The sequence below is a fragment of the Macadamia integrifolia genome, chromosome 2, assembly GCF_013358625.1.
Source record: "Macadamia integrifolia cultivar HAES 741 chromosome 2, SCU_Mint_v3, whole genome shotgun sequence".
Taxonomy (NCBI): domain Eukaryota; kingdom Viridiplantae; phylum Streptophyta; class Magnoliopsida; order Proteales; family Proteaceae; genus Macadamia; species Macadamia integrifolia.
In genome coordinates this window covers 31,305,137-31,328,229 of record NC_056558.1, presented here as the reverse complement: position 1 = coordinate 31,328,229, position 23,093 = coordinate 31,305,137, and the positions used below count along the sequence as shown (strand labels likewise).

Genomic DNA, 23,093 nt, shown 5'->3' with positions numbered 1-23,093 from the left:
GCCTCTAAACTCATAAATTGAAAAATACAGACTCAAAAATCAATTCCATTTTTCTCTGCAAGCCCCTTAACCTTCGCAGGAATATTAGATACAAAACACCTTCCCCGGACATAGAAGAAAAGGATTTGGGGATTTAGAGATTTTAGGGTTGAAGATGTAATAAGGGTAGAAAAGTCATTTCCATTTTAAAAACTAACACCTCTCTCACTGTGTTAATTTGGGTGGGTTCAAATGTAATAAACAAAACTCGAGGAGAGGTGGATGTAAATTTCCCTCGAATTTAATAGGGTAGAAAAATTGTTCCTATTTCCCTTCAGCTGTACTTTGATCAGTAAGAGCAACTGGTTTGGGTTCTCTGAGAGCTAAAACTCGATCAAGTAACCCTAAACAAGTCTCAGGTATGAAACATACATACCAAATAACTACGCTAGAAAATATAATATGTTTATCTAGCAAATAAACTACACAAGAGTCACAACCCTAACTACAATCTTTTGGGTTAAGAATACACTGGTCCTTTTGTAAATCCAAATATACTGTGAAAATATGAATATTTTTTCACATTTGGGCTTAAAAGCCTCTAGGCTACTGTCTTTTCATACATGTATTTTCTTTAACTTGGATGATATCACTTTTGGATTAATGTCACAAAACTTGTCGCACTTTGAAAAACTACGAAAGAATATGATGTGCCACTTTTGTAGATACCACCCAACCCTTTCATGACTTCCTAGAAATGTACTGTGCAACAAAGCATGTGCAGAGACTCACACCCAGTTTTATTCTAACATATGTATTCATCATAGGGTGTTTCAAGCATGATATGCAAGTAAGAATGACATGAATATGAATTTCCTACATGTTTTAGTCAAATAATTTTCCTATATCATAATAATGATAAACCAGTGCAAATTTTTGTTAAAAAAGGGTTAAAAAAATGGGTTCCCACAATCCTCATCTTGCATTAAAAGCAACCTAGTATACTGAATTTATTCTCCCATTGGTCGAGCCATATAAAACACTAACATCTATAATTCTATCCTCCCACTTGGTTCGACCAGTCATAAATTAATTCACTTAGTGGAACACAAATTTATTTACATATGAAATAGACCAAAATTTGTTCGGATAGGCCCAAAAATAAAGAAAACCACACATTTTCATCAATTAATGTTCATAAACATGTTTTCAAATCAATGACAGTGTTTGATAATCTTGCATTAGATTGATCAAAAGAGACTAATCCAACTCAACCAATTTGAATTGATCCAATCGGATTGTAAAAATAACACATGAAATAAACCTATAACCTATGGTCATAGGATGATAGAGGATTGGGTTTCAGATATCCAATCATTGGCCTCGAAAACTTTTTGAAGTTTTATGGAGTGCTCTAGTAGAGAATTGAATAAAATTGAACACTGATGGCTATTCGCTGGGAAATCCAGGCAAGGCGAGTATTGGTGGTGTTTTTCGTGATAGTAACTCTGACGTTAAAGGTAATTTCAGAGTGATAATAGGAGTAAAGACCAATTTTGAGGCTGAATTTTTGGCAGTGATGGAAGGTTTCGAATAAGCAAAAGCCATGGGTGTGCAACGCCTTTGGGAGGAATGTGACTCAGCTGCAATGGTCTTATTACTCTCAAAGCGGGTGGTGCCTTGGATTTCTCATCAGTGGTGGTGTGGTCTAATTCCTTTCTTGGATTCAATAGAATGAAAAATCACCCATTGTTATAGGGAGGCAAACTCAATTGCAGACTTCCTTGCTAAGTCAGCGGCAATGCATATCATATATGACCCAATCATTTCTTGGCCAACATTGGTTAAAATGGATTTAGAAATGGACACTTTAAAACATCCTCGATACCGTTTGATCTAAGTTTTTACTATTTTCTAGCTTTAGGGGCTTTACATCCTTTCCCTTGTTGATGGCAATGCCACAGGTGGGGAATTTGGCCTCATCCTCTTAGTCTTTTGAGCACTTCTTTATGGGTGTATTTGTTTGGTTTTTTCCTTTTCCCTCTTGTATATTTTTTCTAATTTTTTAATACAAATGATATTCTAGAGAAGAAAAAAAAACCAATGGTCATAACCATAGAACACTCATCCACCTTATTGCTATTGATTAATTGTCTAATACCTTTTAGGAAATACTCTTTGTTTTAAAAGCATAATACCAAACTTTTGGTTTGATTTCCCTAGTACAAAAATCTAAGTCCTTGAGGCACATGTAGACCTCCATATCCTCAAACCACTTTTAAAGACGTATAGTTTAATGGTTCACACATGGAAAGATAATCAATTCAACACACAACTAATGCATATATGCATCCTAAACATGTAATATCAATGAAATTAAAAGCAATATTACATCACTAACCATTAAAAATAACCAAAGTGTCACGTGCAATTACATTCCTAACCTTTGGGCCTGGAATGCACTAGTCCACTTAAAAACTGTAATGACTGTAGGAGTTCTTCAACTTTTAAATATTACCACCACCTTTGGGCAAATAACAACTTCTAGGTTAAGGTCTACCTATAGTACTGTAACGCCCACCTTCTGTAAAGGAGATATGGAGGTTAACAGTCCAAGGGTTATGTCCCCTAGGGTTGAACCGTGAATTGATTGAGTGACAAAAAAAAATAAGAAAAAAATTTCAAATCTATAATAAAAACATCAGAACAATAATAGTGGAAGTCTTCAAATTAATATTTTTTTTTTCACTAGAAAATCATTATATTAGAAATAAAGAAGAAGGAAAAAAACCGAACAACATATAGAAAAACTCAAGCAAAAACGATCACAACCCTGACCCCCACCTTCGGCATTGCCATCAGCAGGGGAAAAGGAGCGTGCTATCCAAATCTAAAATTAGGTCTGCCCTTAGCGTCTCTTCTGATGAGATCCTTTATATGGTCAGAGAAATCAATGTTTGAGCCGAAATCCCTATCTTTGCCACATCTCTAGCCAAATAGTCGGCAGTCAAGTTTGCCTCCCTGAAGTTGTGAGTTATTTTCCATGATATACTGTCCAACTATGGCTGAAGGAAGATCCATCTTTGTAAAGTGAACCATGGGATCTTCTTTTGCTGGAATGAGATTGCGACTGCACTAGAATCAGTCTCCACCCACAAACAGATAATACCCAGCTCGTGAGCTCGCATCAGCCCCACCATAAGACCTTTGACTTCAGCTTGGAAAACTCCCGAGACTCCCATAAATATTTTATAGGAGTCTAAAATGCCTCACCCTATGGTCACAAAAAATCCCCCCAGCACCTGCCCGACCTGATGTACCCATTAAGCTTCCGTAAAAATTTAGTTTAATCCAATTAACCTGGGGTTTGCACCAATAAACCTCTAAGATGGACTAAGTAAGCAAATTTTGAATTCGTAAACCGAGCTTCCTGCAGCAAATAAGGTCAGTAGTTGTCTTCACTTCGCCTTTGGTGCTTGGATTAACAGATTTTATACGCTCCAATATCATTTGTTCACAAACCTTGTTGGTCTTGCCTTGTTATCATGCCGCCTATTATTTCTTTCATGCCAAATGTGGTCAGTCACTGTAACTAACCCCATAGTCCGTGCCTCTTTGCAGCACATAATTTTTTGCTTCCTTCTCCAACATTGAAATAAATCAGACACGGAGTCAGCTTTCTTCCACGCCACATTGAAGCTCCCACAAAAGAAAGAGCTATATTTCCTCCGAGAAAGAGCATTGAAGGAATAAATGAACCATTGACTCTGCATCCATTCCACATAAGCTACACCTAGAGACAAGGGCAATGTCCCTCTTCTGAGCTGCCTCGTCCGTACGGAGTTTTTCGTGCACTATCCTCCAACCAAAAATAGACGCTCTTAGCTGCATCTTTTTGCCCTAAATCAAAGAGACCCAAGGAACTTTTGCGTTGCGGATTCTGATATCATCCCAGGCAGAATTAGAATTAAAAATCCCATCAGAAGACAAATTCCACAAACACATATCTTCACAGGTATAAGAGGGAATTTTAATATTCTGGACTTTCTCAAAAATTCTATGCAACGATGTGGAACTTAGCTTATGCAATTTCCCAATAAAGTCGCTAACCTTTCCCTCACAGAGAAGACCAAGCTCTCCCTCCAAACCGACCAACTCTAGGATGGACTTTTCGTCCAACCATTTATCTAACTAGAAATTAATGCTTTCCCCATTTCCAATCATCCAGGCTTCTTTAGAGGACATAAACTCTCACATCTTTCTAAAACGAGGCCAAATTGAGGAGGACTTATATCCTTTTTTGAAGGATCCATCACCACTTAGAAATCCCACCCTTAAGAATCTACATGTTGTAGATTTCTCCTGTCTGGCCCTCCACACCATATTACAAAGCATGGCTTTGTTGATGGCTCTGAGCCTTTATAACCCCAAACCACCTTTATCCTTTGGTTTGCAACACACATCCCATCTGATAGAGATTTTTTTGGTAGTATCAATCTCACTTATCCAGATGAAGTTCTTCATCCACCTCTCCATTATTAGTAATAAGAGATGAGGGCCACTGATAGACGGTTGAACTATGGTTCATCATACCCAAAATAACAGAGTGGACCAATTCCACTCTACCGGCCATGGACGTGATCTTTCCTTTCCATCCTGCCAACCGCCCTTTAACTTTATCCAGAATGGGAATAAGAGAGTCCTTCTTTACCCTTCCCTTAAAAATCTCAACACCCAAATAGCGAGTGGGAAAGTTACAAATAGGATACTAAGCTCCGCCATAATGACCTGCTTTCTCAGAGCAGGAACAGATCCTAGGAAAAGCTTGTTTTTGTCTGAATTGATTTTTTGGTGGGAGAAGCTCTGGTATTTAGAAAGAAAAGTATGGAGATTTTTAACATACCTAATGGAAGCATTTGAGAAAATGAAAACATCATTGGCAAAGAGAATATGGGTAGGGGTGATAGCCACGCGGACCTGTCAGAGCTTTAATGCTTTTTTTAGCCACTAGCTTAGATAGACCTTTGCACAGAGCATCTTGAGCAATAATAAATAGCATGGGGGAGATCGGATCTCTTTGCCGTAGACCCCTCTCCACACCAAAGTATCCAACGGGACCACCATTAAGAAGAACTGAAATTTTGGCAAAAGCAAGGAACTAATAGATCCAAGAAATCTATTTTTCAGAGAAACCAAATCTCCTCAGGACATAGAAAATAAAATTCCAAGAGATAGTGTTAAATGCCTTCTGAATATCAATTTTTAATCCCATACCTCCTCCTCTTGTGGAAGCAAACATTGAGTTGGCTAGCTCAGAGGCCAGAGAAATGTTTGAGTGAATGATCTTCCTTTTCTGGAAGGCCCCCTGCTTCTCAGAGATTAGCTTTGGAAGAACTCACAAAAATCGCAGAGCTAGCACCTTAGATATTATTTTGCAGAGAAAATTTCCCATACATAGAGGCCTGAACTTGCTCAAAGATGAGGCCCCCTCAATTTTTGGAATCAAGAGCAAGAAATTATTATTAATTCCATAAGGCATGAATCCAGTTCTGAAAAACCATCTGATTGCTCTAAAAACATCAGGAGATTTGATATCCCAACAAGATTTATAAAAGGCTCCAGGAAACCCATCTAGTTCAGGGGCACTATCAAGATCAAGATCCCACACCGCACTCTTGATTTCAGCGTCAGAAGGCATACCATCGAACCGACCTCTATCCCAGTCTTCCAGAACATTTGGAATGCATTGTAATAAATCCAAATGATCGATGAGGGGAATACCTTTGTGAAAAAGCTCGTAATATCCTGGGACGTACTCCTTGATCTGCACTTTATCAGAGATCAGAATCCCATCATCCGTCTTAAGGGCTTTAATGGAGTTCTTAATTCTCCTCATCTTCACATAAATATAAAAAAACTTTGAGCATCTATCTCCTTGTTCCCTCCTTGTGGAATGAGATTTCTCAGTGATGAGCACATTTATGTGTGAAATCTAGCTTAGTCAACATGCATTTTACATATTTAGAATGGAGCTACCTTGGGTTTTACTCTCTTTTTACAAGTTATAAATTTTCAAGGCCTTAAGGACTATCAGGCTTTATATCTCCAATTTTACACATAAAGAGGTCCTATTTCTTTTCATGGATGTGAAGAGGATGAAATTCTGAGAAAGATGCATATTCAATTGCAAGTACACATTCGTTTGGCCAATCGTACAAGTGATTATTCTTTTCGGGTCAGAAAAAGAATAATGGATTAGAACTGAACTAAGATGCTGAACTAGCCCATCTGCAGTTGTCCCAAGGGTATAATGAATATTTCAAATGCCAATAAGGATCAATGAACCACATCCTTAAGTGATTGAAGATTCATTTTTGATAACAACAACAACCTAGCGTAGTTGGTGAGTTGTGATGTGTAAAATCCCCTGCTTATTAGTAGGTCTCAAGTTTGAACCTCTTAATTGCCATTTTGTTGAGGTTTTTTTAGAAGATTTTCTCTCTCCTACTCATCACTTAAAGGAGGTCGGCTAAGATGGTTGTACGCAAGTTTGAAGGAGAGAAAATAAAGAAAAAATAGGAAAAAAGAAAAAAAAAAAAACATGGATGGAACTTCCCATTAAAATAGAATATTGTCCAAATCCAAGCAAGAAAAATTGGCCAAAGGGGGTTTCTTGCATAAGAAGAGAGAGAAAAATAGAAAAAGGGAGAAAAAAAAAAAAAAAAGGCAAGAGGTCTCTCTCCACACGTTTTCTCTATTCTCTCTCCTCCACCTCATCAACAAGATAAAAAAATCTTTTTTTTTAGAAGCTAAAATCTTTAGCTTCTCTCCCCCATTCTCCATAAAATAGAATTAACACAAGGGGAGGAGGCACTTCATTCTTCTTCTAGGGTTTTTATTTATTTGCTCTATCTCTTTCTCTAGTTTTCTCTTTCTCTAGATCTAGTTCTAGGTTTATGCTTTAAACACTATTTTAAGTTCTTTTTATTCAATTAATGCAAGCACTTTTGTTTTTGATTCAGTCTTTTATTTTTATTGTTTAAACAATTGAAATTGTAATTTTCAAGTTTTAGTTCTAGGCTTAGTTCAAGGTGACAAGAATAAGCTATGAAGCATGTCTTTCAAGTTCAATTTTTTTTCTTCAGATTTGTTTTCTCTAGTACTAGAAATTTCAGATTTGGTTTATTCCAGATCTGGTTTTGAGTACTAGTAGTATCTCAAATCGATGAAGTTTTCAGTTCAATGGTTGAAGTTTAAGTAAGTAGGCTCCTTCAGTAGTCTTCTCTCCCCCCTCTCATTCCCTCGACTGACTACCCTTTTTTTCTTAATTTAGGACTTTAATTTCAATCATTACATTATTGCTATCCCTTTCCCCTAAGGTTCATGGCTAGTGTATGTGTTGGCTTTGCCCCTCCTAGCCATAGAACCATCATTTTATTATTTTTATTTTAATTGTCTCCCTTTTCCTAAAGCCAAGTAGAGTAACCCTTGTAAAAGTGACTCCCTAGTTAAGTAGGGAAGCTCATATTATGATGCATCCCTCGAGCTAAGTAGAGAAACCTACTTGTGAGTCTCTCTCTAGCTTTATCCGCTTTCTTTTACTTTATTTTTATTTTAGCATTTTTTTTTCTTCATTGCTTTTTAATTGTGTGGGGTGTTTATTTTTAGCTATTTATTTATTTAATTTTAATTGCATGGCTTGCATATTTAAATTCTTAGATGACAAATGGTTAGGATGTTATTTTAGATACATATTTTAAGACGGTAATTAGAATTAGATCACAACTATTAATCGGTTCACTTTTGCATTATTAAAAGAAGTAAAAAAATAAAAAATAAAGTGGCTACTCTCCTTGTGTTCAACCCGCAGCTACACTAATCTTTACACTTGTAGTTACATTTAAAAATCTCAAACAAGTTTTTGATGCCGTTGCCGGGGAGACAGTTCCATGTTATTTTTTGCTTTCTTTTGGTAAATCGGAGTGCTTTGTTTGCTTTGTTTTATTTTTCCTTTTCTTTTATTGAATTCCTGAGAAGAACAACTTGCAATAATAGTTGTATCGGTGGAGGTCATCATGCATCATAGTAATAAAAACAGGTTTCGCCCTGTAGCAGTACCTCAGGAATTGACCTGAGCAACCTCGGATCCCTACCGGTAAGCTGCCAAAAAGCCAAAAGAAAATTCAAAAAAATCATTAAAAAAATTTTTGCTATCCATTCTTTTATGCTTGTCTTACTCTAGTTGTGGATAGTTTTCTATTGCATGAGTGTTAGGTGGGTACGTAATACTAAGAATCGATTAGAAATAAGAGATCCAATAAGTAGTGACCCTATACATTTGCTCTAACCTTTTAATATAGGAGACCAATATCAAAACCCTTTACCTAAATCTCTGAAAGATAGGTTTTACCCTACTAGAACAAACCAACCTTCCTGCATAGTTCTACCACAAGCCCAGAGCAATAATTTTGAATGCAAATCTCAATACATCACTATGTTTCCCCACTTCCATGGGTTGACCTTTGAGGATGCATACCTATTTTTAAGGGAATTTGAAGAGGCATGTGTTCTAATTAAGATCCAACAGCTTTCTGATGATGCTGTTAAGCTTTGGTTTATCAGTTTTGCATTAAAAGACCAAGCTAAGAAATGGTTGTATGGGTTACCCACAAATTTCATAATCTCATAGGAACAGTTCACAGTTGTCTTTCTTAAGAAGTTTTTCCCAACTCACAAGACCAATAAGCTTAGAAGTGATATCCTTCAGTTTAGGCAAAAGCCTAGTGAGTCCTTTTCCAAACTTATAGAAAGATTCAAGGATCTACTCTAAGAATGCTCTCACCATAGCCTAGGCTTATGACATTTATGTCAAATAATTTATGAGGATATCGATTACCCAACTAAATAAATGATAGAGTCTATGTGCCCTGAGGGATTCACATCCTTTATAGATGAGGGAAAGGCATGGGAATTCTTACTTGACTTAGCTGACAAAACCCGTGAGTAGAAATTAACCCAAGAGAGTGAAAGAATCATAGGAGAAAAAAGATATTTTATGGATGGGATAGTAGCCAAGGAAGCCCATTTGGATAGTCTAATCAAGAGGATTGAGGCTATTATTCCTAGAGAGCCATCATCAGTCAATTTGGTTAAGATTTGTGCTTGGTGCCAGTCCCCTGAACATGTCATAGAAGAATGCCCCAACACCTCTAGGGGCACTTCTAATGATAGTGTTAATGCTTTATACCAGAATAATCCATATAGTAACACCTACAATCTAGAATGGAGAAATCATCCAAATTTCTCTTGGAATCAGGGCAACCAAGCAGGGCCTTCCAATTTTCATAACCAAGGTCAACTTGGACCCCAAAGGCCTCCCTTTGCACAACAATCTTTTTTTCAAAATACTTTTCCTAGGTCAAATGTAGGACCTCATGCTAGTTTTCCTGAAGAGGCAAGTAGAATAAGTGACTTGAAAAAAAATATGGCCCTCCTCATGACAAGCCATCAAAATCTTACTAGAGAACTCACCCAAGTTATCTTAATTATGTGTGAGAGGGAGAATGGAACTTTACCTAGTCAACCAGAGTCTAACCTTAGGCATCATCAGCTTGTTAGTTCACAAGCACCAACTAATGCACCACTGAATATAGTACAAGGTCAGACCCAATAAGGGCCCTCTAATCAATGTAATGTTGTTTATGCCCCGAGGGGTGGTAGAGAGTACCAACAGAGCATTCCTAAATCTTTCTCATCTATTACTCCTGTTAACTCTCTTTCAGTTGAGGACACAAGTGTGCCTCTTGTTCCAGGTTCGTCTGATGAACCTAAAGATTCTTTTGAAATTAAAGATGATTTGGTTGAAGAAACCAAAAATGTTTCTTCTGAAAAAGGACAAATCCCCAACAATCCTTATATTCCTCCTATCCCATTTTCTAATCGCTTGGTAAACAAAAGAAGATTGCTTCCATGGATAAAATTTTAGAAGTCTTCAAAAAGGTAAAAGTGAACATCCCTCTTTTGGATGCCACATCCCAGATCCCCGCCTATGCAAAGGTACGAAAAGATTTATGTACTCACAGATGTATCACTAGTGTGCCCAAAAAAGCGCTCTTAGCAGGTAATATTAGTTCCATAATTACTCAGCCTATAGCAACCAAGTATAAGGATCCAGGGAGCCGTACCATATCTTGTGTCATAGGTAACACCTACATTGAGCATGCCTTACTTGACCTTGGCGCAAGTGTGAATTTTTTACCTTACCATGTGTATAAGCAACTAAGATTGGGAGAATTAAAAGCCACTGGAACTACTCTTTAGTTGGTAGATAAGTCTGTTAAGATTCCTATAGGGATGGTTGAGGATGTCTTACTAAAGGTGGGAGAATTTATTTTCCCTATTGATTTCATTATGTTAAATACCAAGCCTTTCTCAACTAAGGATAAGATCCCAATAATTCTAGGAAGACCATTCTTGGCTACCAGTAATGCATCAATCAATTGTCGGAATGATTTCCTAAGGCTATCTTTTGGCAACCAAAATGTTGAGTTTAACATGTTTAGGATAGGCAAGTAACCACATATAGAAGAAGAGATCAATGTGCTTAACGATTTTCTGGATTTTTCTGATGATTTAATTATCAACTTTGATATTGATTTTGATTCAGAATTACAAGAGTGTATGGATGAGTTGGATGATGATAGTGAAAATTTCTTTTCTAAAGTCTTGAGTCGTCACATACCTATGGAGCCCTTAGGACCCCTTTCGAATTCCATTCCCAAACCTTCCATACTTGAGCCCCCTAAGCTAGATCTTAAGGAGTTGCCATCTAATTTAAGGTATGCTTCCCTAGGACCTGACCAGACTCTTCCTGTAATAATTTTTTCAAATTTGACTTCTAGCCAGGAAGAGGAGTTACTTAAAATGTTAAAAGATAATAAGAAAGCCCTAGGTTGGACCATAGCTAATATCAAGGGTATAAGCCCTTCTATTGTGCAACATCATATACATCTTATGGAGGATTCCAAACCATCCACAGAACCCCAAAGAAGAGCTAACCCAATGATGACGGAAGCCATTAAGAAAGAGATCCTAAAGTGCTTGGATCATGGAATAATTTATCTTATTTTTGACAGCCAATGGGTATGCCCAGTTCCTATAGTGCCTAAGAAGTCAGGGGTGACTGTAGTTCCCAATGCCAATAATGAACTAATTCCAACTCGTGTCCAATCAGGGTGGAGAGTGTGCATAGACTACAGAAAACTTAATGTGGCAACCTAGAAGGACCACTTCCTATTGCCATTCATTGACTAGATGTTAGAGAGGTTAGCTGAATATAAATATTATTATTTTCTTGATAGATATTCTGGCTATAATCAGATCACAATTGCTTTAGAGGACCAACAGAGGACCACTTTTACCTGCCCATATAGAACATTTGCTTACAGGTGTATATCCTTTGGGCTTTATAATACCCATGCTACGTTCCAACGATGCATGATGAACATCTTTTCTGACATAGTCGAAAAATTCTTAGAAGTATTTATGGATGACTTTTCAATTTATAGGAATTCCTATTCGTAATGTCTTTATCATCTTTCCCTAGTTTCGAAAAGGTGCATATCTAAGAATTTGGTTTTGAATTGGGAGAAATACCATTTTATGGTTAAATCTGGTATTGTTTTAGGCCATGTAATATCTAAGGAGAGAATTAAGGTAGATAGAGCCAAAGTGGATTTTATTGATAATTTACCACCTCCTCAATCTGTTATGGATGTCTGGTCTTTTCTAGGGCATGCGGGCTTATACATAAGGTTTATTAAGAACTTTAGTTAGTTAGCCCAACCACTTACTTCATTACTTGCCAAAGATCAAACTTTTGAGTTTTTTAAAGAGTGCCTAAAATCCTTCAAATAACTTAAGAAGGAGTTGACCAATGCACCCATTGTTCAACCACCTATTTGGACTGAACCTTTTGAACTGATGTGTGATGCTTTGGATTTTACCATAGGAGCAGTTTTAGGTCAAAGGATTAATAAGTTGCCCACTATCATTTACTATGATAGTAGGACCTTAAATGATGCACAACTCAATTATACAACCATTGAAAAATAATTTTTAGCTGTTGTATTTGCATTAGAAAAGTTTCTGTCTTACTTAGTTGGTTCACATGTGGTGGTGTATACTGATCATTCTGATCTCAGATACCTGGTTCAAAAGAAAGATGCCAAAGCCTGTCTCATTAGGTGGGTTTTACTTTTGTAAGAGTTTGCTTTAGAAATTAGGGATAAGAAAGGAGTTGAAAACCTTGTTGCAGACCATTTATCCTGGCTTCCAATTCCTTGACTGTTGATTCTCCAGTCAACGAGAACTTTTCAGATGAATAGTTATTTGTATTGTCCAGTGAACCATGGTTTGCTGACATTGTCAACTTCTTAGTTTCAGTTGTGACTCCAAATCACTGGTCCACCCAAGATAAGTATAGGTTTCATTCTCAAGTTGAGAACTTTTTCTAAGATGACCTCATTTGTTTAAGATATATCTGGATCAGATTATCCGACGATGTGTTCCTAATCATGACTAACATTCTATTATCTATTTTTGCCATAATTATGCATGTGATGGACACTTTGGATCTAAGAAGACATTCCCAAAGGTTCTCCAATGCGAATTTTATTGGCCCACTCTTTTTAGAGATGCTTTTGATTTTTACAAGGCTTGTCCCACCTACCAGTCTTTTGGTCGTATCAATAAGAGGAACATGATGCCCCTTAACCCTATTTTGTTAGTTGAGATCTTTGATGTATAGGGCGTTGATTTCATGGGACCATTCCCTAATTCCTTTAGGAATTTATACATACTTTTGGCTGTTGATTGCATTTCTAAGTAGATAGAGGCCATACCTTGTAAATCTAATGACCACAAAGTGGTGGTTTTTTTTCTCGCTTTGGTGCACCACGTGCCATAATTAGTGATAGGGGTACTCATTTTTATAATCGACCTTTTAAGGCCTTAATGAAAAAGTATGGGATCACCCATAAGTTATCTACCCCTTATCACCCCCAAACTAGTGGCCAAGTGGAGGTGTCTAATAGGCAGATCAAAAAAATCTTAGAGAAAACTATTAATCCCAACCATAATGATTGGTCCCTTAGGCTCATTGATGCCTTGTGGGCCCATCGGACTGCATTCAAGACCAACCTTGATCGGTCTCCCTACATTTGGTGTATGTGAAAGCTTATTTTTTACCAGTTAAGTTAGAGTATAAGGCCTTTTAAGCAATCAAGAAGCTCAACTTTGATTTGTCTGATGTGAGAATTCATCATAAGCTTCAACTATCTGAGTTGGAGGAACTTAGAAATGATGCCTATGAAAGTTCTAGGATTTACAAGGAAAAGACCAAAACTTTCCATGATAAGCACATTTTGCATAAATCTTTTACAATTGGTGATAAGGTCTTATTGTACAACTCTCGATTGTATCTTTTCCCTGATAAGCTTAGATCCCGATGGGATGGACCATTTATTGTCCATAATGTATATCTCCATGGGGCTGTGGAGATTCTGAATCTAAGAACATGGGTAATTTCAAAGGTTAATGGTCAGCGTTTGAAATCATTCCTCGAGTTTCCTACTACTGGTAGTAAAGAGGTCATGGATCTCCATGAACTTCTTTACACTGATGACTAACGTTTAATCAGGTATGACCTCCTTGCATTGTCTTCGCTTTTAATTCTTTTCATGCATTGAGGACATTGCATAACTTAAGTGTGGGGGAGGGAAACTAGTTTTTGTTTTTTCCACTTTGTTTTGTTTGTTTTTCTTTTTATTTTTACGCTTACTAAGGATGAAGTCCTACTTTGGCTTTTGGCTAATGATCATACCATTCGGTTGCTTGATATATGAAAATAAAAGTTTTGATTAAGATACCCATTTTGAACGTATAAAAACCCTATTGAGAAGAAAGAAATAAGCTTGTGTCTTGAGATGGGACTTTCTTTTGAAAAATAAGAGACCCTTATCTTATGGTGTTAGACCAAATGTAAGTCTGTAGGTTCCTTGTACTTTTGATTTGAAGTTGAGACATTCTTTTTAATTTTGCATGAGTTGACAAATGCATAATTTTAAATGAAGTGTGAAATGCGGTATAAATAAGAATAAGAGTTGATTCCCTTGGAACTAGACAGGGTATTGCGCCTCAGGAAGCTTGGTGTCTTGATCTAAATTCCTAGGGAGGAAACTTCTGAAAGAACTCTAGCATCATTGTCTTTGTGGGCATATGCAAAAAGTGAAGCTACATAGTAACTTGGGTGTCTGGTGTTTGCTCCGCCATGTCATTCTGGCCAAAGGTAGTGGAGTAGAATAGAGTTTATTAATCGAAAAAAGGAAAAAAATGTGCAAATATCATTACTGCTAGGTAACATGTTTGGTCAAAAACACTCCAACGCCTTAGTCATTGGTTCCCTATTTCTTCACAAGTGGTTTTGCCTTATGATAAGGATGTTTTGGCAGAGACAAAGTGAGTTCCAAATTAAAAAATATGCTAGTGCCTGGAATTGATAAAGGGTAATAAAATTTCAAGTGTGGGGGTCCCTTATAAAAGGAATTATCTTTGCTCCGGATCGGTATGGCCCTTACCTTTTGCCAAGGTTGGGATTTACTTATTCTAAATTTTAAGTGTATATTCACTACAAACACCCACGAGACACAATTCGTCCACTAGGGGTAACCTAGGGGTTTAAAGGTTTGTTGCACATGCTAAGTGCAACTGTGATTCCTACGAAAGTGAATTAGGTTTTTTGTTTTGCTCAAGGACTAGCAAAGTCTAAATGTGGGAGAATTCTGATGAGCACATTTATGTGTGAAATCTAGTGTAGTAAAACATGCATTTTACATATTTAGATTAGAGCTACCTTGGGTTTTACTCTCTTTTTGCAGGTTTTATATTTTCAAGGCCTTAAGGATTATCGGGCGCTATATCTCTAATTTTACACATAAAGAGGTCCTATTTTTTTTCATGGTTGTGAAAAGGATGAAATTCTGAGCAAGATAGACATGTTCAATTACAAGTACAGATTTGTTTGGTCAACCGTACAAGTGATTATTCTTTTCGGGCCAAAAAAAGAAAATAGATCAGAACTTAACCGAGATGTAGAACCAACCCATCTGCAGTTGTCCCAAGGGTATAATGAATATTCTAAATGCTAACAAGGATCGATGGACCACATCCTTAAGTAATTGAAGATCTATTTTTAGTAACAATAACTACCTAGCGTAGTTGGTGAGTTGTGGTGTATAAAATCTCTTGCTTATTAAGAGGTCTCAAGTTCGAACCTCTTAGCTGCTATTTTGTTGAGGTTTTTTTTAGAAGATTTTCTCTCTCATACTCATCACTTAAAGGAGGTTTCTTTTTTTTTAGAAGATTTTCTCTCTCCAAGATGGTTGTACGCAAGTTTGAAGAAGAGAGAGAGAAAATAAAGAGAAAAAATAGGAAAGAAGAAAAAAAAAGGACAAAGGCATGGATAGAATTTCACATTAAAATATAATATTGTCCAAATCCAAGTAAAAAATCGGCCAAAGGGGGTTTCTTGCGCAAGAAGAGAGAGAAAAATTATAAAAGGGAGAAAAAATAAGAAAAAAAAATTTAAGAAAAATTGTGGGAGATCTCTCTCCACACGTTTTCTTTCTTCTCTCTCTCCACCTCATCAACAAGATAAAAAAAATCTTTTTTTAGAAGCTAAAATCGTTAGCTTCCCTCCCCCATTCTCTATATACTAGAAGTAACACAAGGGGAGGAGGCACTTCATTCTTCTTCTACGGTTTTTTCTTAGTTGCTTTATCTCTTTCTCTAGCTCTAGTTCTAGGTTTATGTTTTAAACACTTTTGTAAGTTCTTTTTATTCAATTAATGCAATTACTTTTATTTTTATTCAACATTTTATTTTTATTGTTTAAACAATTGAAGTTGTAATTTTCAAGTTCTAGTTTTAGGCTTAGTTCTAGGTGACAAGAATAAGCTAAGAAGTATGTCTTTCAAGTTCAATTTTTTTTCTTCAGATTTGTTTTCTCTAGTACGAGAAATTTCAGATTTGATTTATTCTATATCTAGTTTTTAGTACTAGTAGTATCTCAAATCGATCAAGTTTTCAATTCATGGGTTGAAGTTTAAGTAAGTAGGCTCCTTCAGTAGTCTTCTCTCCCCACTCTCATTCCCTCTTCTGACTACCCTTTCTTTCTTAATTTAGGATTTTAATTTTAATCGTTACATTATTGCTATCCCTTTCCCCCAAGGTTCATGGCTAGTGTATGTGTTGGCTTTGCCCCTCCTAGCCATAGAACCATCATTTTATTATTTTTATTTTAATTGACTCCCTTTCCCTAAAGCCAAGTAGAGTAACCCTTATAAGAGTAACTCTCTGGTCAAGTAGGGAAGCCCACATTATGATGCATCCTTCGGGCTAAGTAGAGAAACCTACTTATGAGTCTCTCTTCAGCTTTATCCCTTTTCTTTTACTTTATTTTTATTTCAGTATTTTTTTTCCATCTTTGCTTTTTAATTGCGTGGGGTATTTATTTTTAGCTATTTATTTATTTAATTTTAATTACATGGCTTGCGTATTTAAATTCTTAGATGACAAATGGTTAGGACGTTATTTTAAATACATATTTTAGGACGGTAATTAGAATTAAATCACAATCATTAATCAGTTCACTTTCACATTATTAAAAGAAGCAAAAAAAAATAAAGTGGATGTTCTCCCTATGTTCGACCCGTAGCTACACTGATCCGTATGCTTGCGGTTACATTTTAAAATCTCAAACAGTCAACCCATAATTTTTCATAACTTTTTATGGCCTTCAGGTACCTAGTCTTCGCATTAGCTTCTTTAGCAAAAACCAAGTCATTTATTCCATCCCTATCAATTTCAGCCTAGACGTCCTCCATACATTTTTTTGCCTTCATCAACTCCAAATTAAAATTTGGAAAATTTTCTTTTGCCCAGGAATGCAAGAAACCCTTCAATATTTTTAATTTCTGCTCCACTATAACCACTGGTGATTCAGAAATGTCAATCTCCCAAGAGCTCTAAACTAAGTTTATGAAGCCATCGTGGTCCGTCTAAAACCTCTGAAACCAGAATGGACAATTTTTTTGTCTTTTGGAAGCTTCAGACACTACTAGGATAGGAGCATGATCTGAAGCCACCCTCTTCAAATTAATATTTAAAAATTCATAAAATTCTCCAATTAGTCAAAATTTAATAATATCATCCACAACAAATTAAATCCTTTATGAAAAATTATTACATCCATAATTTAAATCTCTAAGATAAATAAAATGATCTAAGATCAACTGAAATAATAAATGTTTTACACGTCCCCATCAATCTCTTGGTTCTCACCACCAACTAGCATGTCAAAGTGCTCTCCATATGGGGAATGATTTGGATAAGTTTCTGGGGAAAAACTCAGCAAATAAACCCGCATACAATATCCACAAGTTTGAAAACATTGGCATAGAACAATAACACATGCAATAATATCTTAAAATCAAGTATGAAGCATTTATGGTAGTTTACAAGGTCTAGTTATTCTCAATCATGTCCATTTAATTAGTTCATTTACTTTATTCCACAAGTGCCCCACACGCTCTATGGCTTGTACATATGTCATCCCACACGCTCTGCGGCCACTGTACATCTTGACACCCAAATCGAAATTAAAAGCCAAGTTCTCTTAGATGCCTTACAAGCTCTGTGGATTGTTCATACATCATCCCACACGTTCTATGGTCAATGCATATCTTGACATCCAAGTACCCGAACATTACACATAATCTTCTTAGATGTCTCACACACTTTGTAGCTTGTACATACGTCATCACACACATTCTATGGACAATGTGTATCTTGACATCCAAGTAGGTCAATAAACAAAAGGGGGTGACTTCAAGGGAAGGAAATGTAACTTGCACCACATGCTCTATGGGCTGAATCTATGGAATGTCCCACACGTTCTGTGGCCAATACTAGAACCCATGGTCCATACAACCTACATCCCACCTTAGTCCCAAAATTCTAAGTGTCAATTGTTATAAGTCTCATTCATTATTTCTATCATTTGAATGCACATTAAATGGAGCAAATAGCCATGTGCGTACATTTTACACATGCAATAACACATAATTTTAAAAACTAAGCAATTCATTTCTCATTCATAATTTAAAAAATACACCAGCCCATGCACACACATCATGTATTAGAGTATTTAAAAGCATTATACTAACACATATAGTAATAAAAAATTACGAAATCAACCCTTATGCATCCAATAATGCACATTATTATGTAAGTAACCCCTAATTCATATAAGCATAATGGAATAAATCAAAACAATAAGAAATGCTAAATCAGCCTCTAAATTACTAGTTTGTGATAGCATAGATTTAATCAAATAGAGAAACCAAGTTTAACCCTAAAAACCATCAAATTCAGGTAATTTCTATTTAATTGGCAAGGAACAACAAATCAGCCCTTATCATCATAGAACCAAAATAGAATCGATTTAATTAAGAGAAAGTACCAAAACAGTCCCTACAAATCATAAATTAGAATAGGGCACAATTTACTAAATGGAACATTATACAGTCCTTAATCATCAAAACCAATATGATATATGTTTGATTCAAAAAGAAATGCTAACAAATATTTAGAAAGAAATAGATTTGATTAATTCATAGTGCTAACAACCCCTAAAATCATCACTAAAACAGTCCTATCATTTATCATTTTAAATGGAATGATAATAATTAATTAGTTGTACAAACAGCCCCTAAAATCATCATTAAAAAAGTACCTAACATGGATCAATTAGAATGGAATGAAAATGATTGATTAGTAGTAATAACAGCCCCTAAAATTTTCACTAAAAAAATACCTGACATGGAATATTTATATAACATAGAATCCATCAAGAATAACACTCAACAACCCCTTAGAATCAAATTCAAAATAACATAGTATAGATCAAGGGTGAATACCAATCAACCGCTAAAACTTAATATATAATATAGCATGCAATATATATATATATATATATCCACAAGGTATTGAAAGAAAAGATTAACATACATGCATACACCAAAAACATATTCTCATTAAAATACAAAAGGGATAAAGAGTAGAAAAATTACATACGATATGTCAACTACAAGGCTGCAAAGTCTTAAGCATTTCTTTGAGATAAAACAAAACATGTAGAGTGAGTATGATGGTTCTACTCACTGTTTGACAAAGTAGCTAGATTCACCCCTCAGATAAGGGTCTTCAAGCTCTTCCTAGGAGGGTAAACCGATGTTGGATGCAACCTAGGTTATGAGGCCTTTTACTCTTCCACTTCTTTTCCAATGGAAACAAGTTGTAGGAAGGCTGTAACTAGTATCTCTTTTATCTTTCTCTTTTCTTCTCACTTTTTTCTCTTCTTTTTTTCAAAATAGTAAAAATAATGATTGATAATGGTTACCTAAAATTTTGGAGAAAGAATATTAATCAATCTATAAACTTTCCTAATTAGAGGTGTAAATCAAGAGATAAAATTGATGAGGGTTCAGGTAATCAAATCACCACGCTTAAAAAATTATCCCAAATCCATCCTATGAGTCATGACCTTATGCTTTTCCCAATCACTCACCTACTTACCCAAAAAAGTTGACCAATTTTTCTCCAATCAAATAAAATTGGTAACCCACAAATTTGTCTCCAATCAAATAAAATAGGTAATCCTATTACTAGAGAACGTGCAATGCACGAAGGTGCTTTTATTATATAGCAAAGATAGCAACGTATGATATTAGTCAATCGAATAAATAAAGCAAAATTACATGATTTGTATGAATTAGATTCTTAAGATAATGCGTGAGCTTGCTGGTAATTTCATAAGAAGTGCTCATTCAACTATGAGATAAATATGTTAAGTCGAAAGACATCTAGTTATATATTTGTCAAACTTTTCCTTCCTTTTATTCTACCTTTATCTCTATAATTAGACATTATATTCGTGTACCTAATAAAAGGGGAAAAAATGAAAAAACCTTAGTGAGTGCCAAAAAGAGAGATGGCAGTAGCTATCTTCTTCTGCAGAAAATCATGTGAACAAAAGTTGTTAAAATTCATTCATGGCTAAATAATTATAGACTAATGAAAGAACAAGTGAAAATTAAAATATTCAAGCTCGAACTAACCCAAATACACATAACCAATTGCTTATGGCTGGTACAATCAATAATTTTCATATCTATCATACCTTTCAAACACCCATATTTTTGGAACATATATCTCATCAAAGTTGATAAAATTCTTCTATCCTATGCTTGTTTACCTAATTAATGATGCGATAAAAAAGTATGCTACTCAGGTAGTCAGGTGACAAAAAATTATATGCAATACATATATAATCAAGGATTTGAAATCTCTTAATAAGGCCAAGGATAGTAGTGATTGGCGCTAATCACATCCTATGCCAGGAGGTTGCTATTTTTAGCAGGTGTATTTGCAAACTTCCATAAATGCAAGTATATCTTCTGCCATCAGCTTCACTCCCAAGGAGACAATATTTCCATCTTGATTGGTAAGCTTGGTCGTCCATGTAAAGATTAAGAACATAGAAGCTAGTGAAGTGAGGACTACACCAACAAGAATTTGAGCTAAAAAGCAAAGGCTTGAGAGAAGTTCAATTGATTCTGAAGCATTACTAATTTAAAATCTAATAGAAGCACACTTTTTCCACCTAAATGTCAACCCCTATAATCGATCTAAAAGAAACCAAGAAAACAGGCATAACCTAAACACTCAGAAAATTATGTCCCATGTTGCATGCATTTATAAAGAAAAAATCATTTCATTGACTTCATTAACAACATGAGAATTGAAAATGCAAATCCATAACTTGAACACCATTTGAATTGAATAGTCATCTTGAATTTTAGCTAATATTTATTATTTTTTTTCTATTTAGTCTAGAGAGGAAATGAATGTAGTTCAACAAAAAAAATCAAAAGTACAATTACAAAATCTTAGAAGATTGATCCAAAAGAGAATTAAAATCCACAAAAAATCTAGCCTGGTAAAATCCAAAAGAGAATTTTTTTTCTCATCTCCATGAAGAGCAAGAAAATGTTTGGTAACCAAAGAATCTTTTACACTTTCCATAGTCATTTAAGTGAGATTTTAGTATCTACCTTTTTTTTTTGTCTAGAAATTCATGTATATTAATTATAAAAGAAAAAATAAATAATGTACAGCAAAAGAGGGAGGGAAATAAAATGAAACAAGATCGTTGAATAGAAATAGATATATTTCATAACTTTATCAAAGAATGGGTAGTAGAGTAAAAATACTCACCAATAAAGCCAAAAAATGGATATTAATTTAAGAGAATATACTCATCAACAAAGCACCAAATATAAATTATCATACACTGTAATGAAGTTTAAGAGAAACATCAGGGTTAAAAGCAAAACAACTACTGAAAGAGGGATTAAAGTATTCGGTTATCTTTGGTTGGATATTTGATTTTATATCCATAGAAAATAAATTAAGATTTTCTCTTCATGCCAATCAGCTGCAACAAATCTTCTTGAAGTCATCTTTACTCTGAGGCATTGCCTAGAAGATGGGATAGCAGTAAAGCCATGTTCATTATCAACCCAAATTCATCCATATCTTTTCTCAGTCTTATTACTAACTCATTTTCGGCCAACCCTTGGTCTAACACCACATTAATCTTCTTAATCATTGTAATCAAAGGCACCCATTGGAAACTGCAGACGCTTGCGTACAACATATCTCCTTTTGAAGCCATACCCTAAATCACATTGAAATTATTTACTAATTTTTATTTTTCCTAAGTCTACTTATGAATTCACAAGACCTCTCAAATAACTTTTCCCATGGAAAAAATCTCAATCACAGCAGTGTTCTAAAACATAGAGATCAAATGCCAGAACAATCGGGTTCCTAAGGTTCTTGAACAATTATGTAAGGCCATGCAAAGCAGGAAAATTTACAGTGATTCAATAGAACAAGCAAAAAAAGGAAACCCCAACTCCAAAATTAGTTTCTTCTTACTCCCTCACTTGTACACGGCTACACTCACTTGGAAGCCGTCCTCATAGGCAACACAATTCTCTCCAAAATATAGAATAATTCCCTAGCACATAACAAATCGAAAGGCCAACAGAATCAATCAAATTCAAATCAGACAGGATAGAAGATCCATGATTGGAGCAAAAAACACCAAATCAAACCAGGGTATAGCAGCAATTGCAATGAAATGGGTCTACAAATAACAAATCAAAACAAATATGAGGAGATAAAATTGAGTTAATGCGTTAGATTTTGATTACCTTCTTCCTTTAATAAGAGGTTCCTGTCTTTTGGCCATTGATGGAAGTTTCAACAAGGGACACCTTAAACATCACCATCGTTGCGTAGCCTTCCTGCAAACAAAGATTTTGAGGATTCTATCACAAAGAACATGTAGAATTGGGAATTGGAACAGGGAAGGAGGATAAGGAGATGGGTTAATCACTGGTTCAGGGCTGGATCTTCTGCCATCGTAAAGCATTCTTTAAAGTGAAATGAAGATGGTGAAATAAACGAAGTGTGCATGCTTATTTTTGGGAGAGATCGATAGCGTTTGTCTGAGAAGAACGGGAGAAAAGAGAAGGATGGGGAGGGGCACTGGGGAAAGGTCCATCGTTTTAAGGAAGAGGGCAGGGAAGGGAAGGTTGAGGGACGATACAGACATTTAAGGGAGAGAATGGAGAGGTGGAAGCATTTTTAAAACTTATTACTTCCCCCTTTCTCCTCCAGGTTTAGAGAGAGAGAGAGAGAGAGAGAGATAAGTATAGAGAGTGGGGAAGGGAAGATATGTGAGAGGATGAGTGAAAGATAATTATGGAGAGTGGGGAAAGAGTGAATAGTTATGGAAAGATTTATAAAGCTAAATATGGAGAGGGGGAGAGAGAGAGAGAGAGAGAGGGAATTATGGAGAGTGGGGAGGGAGAAACGTGGGAGGATGAGTGAGATTTTTTAAAAATAATTATGGAGAGATTTAA

The 23,093-nt window shown here is 35.6% G+C and overlaps 1 long non-coding RNA gene and 1 other non-coding gene across 2 annotated transcripts; both read right to left on the bottom strand.

The window, feature by feature from the left end:
• Positions 1 to 8,722: 8,722 nt before the first annotated feature.
• LOC122072471 lies at positions 8,723 to 8,829 on the bottom strand. The gene has a single exon (XR_006138485.1). It is a non-coding gene; the product is annotated as a small nucleolar RNA R71 (small nucleolar RNA).
• Positions 8,830 to 17,193: 8,364 nt separating this feature from the next.
• LOC122072319 lies at positions 17,194 to 22,829 on the bottom strand. Its single transcript, XR_006138381.1, has 2 exons — positions 22,380 to 22,829; positions 17,194 to 20,109 (listed from the first exon to the last, which is right to left on the bottom strand). It is a non-coding gene; the product is annotated as an uncharacterized LOC122072319 (long non-coding RNA).
• Between the last annotated feature and the right edge of the window lie 264 nt (positions 22,830 to 23,093).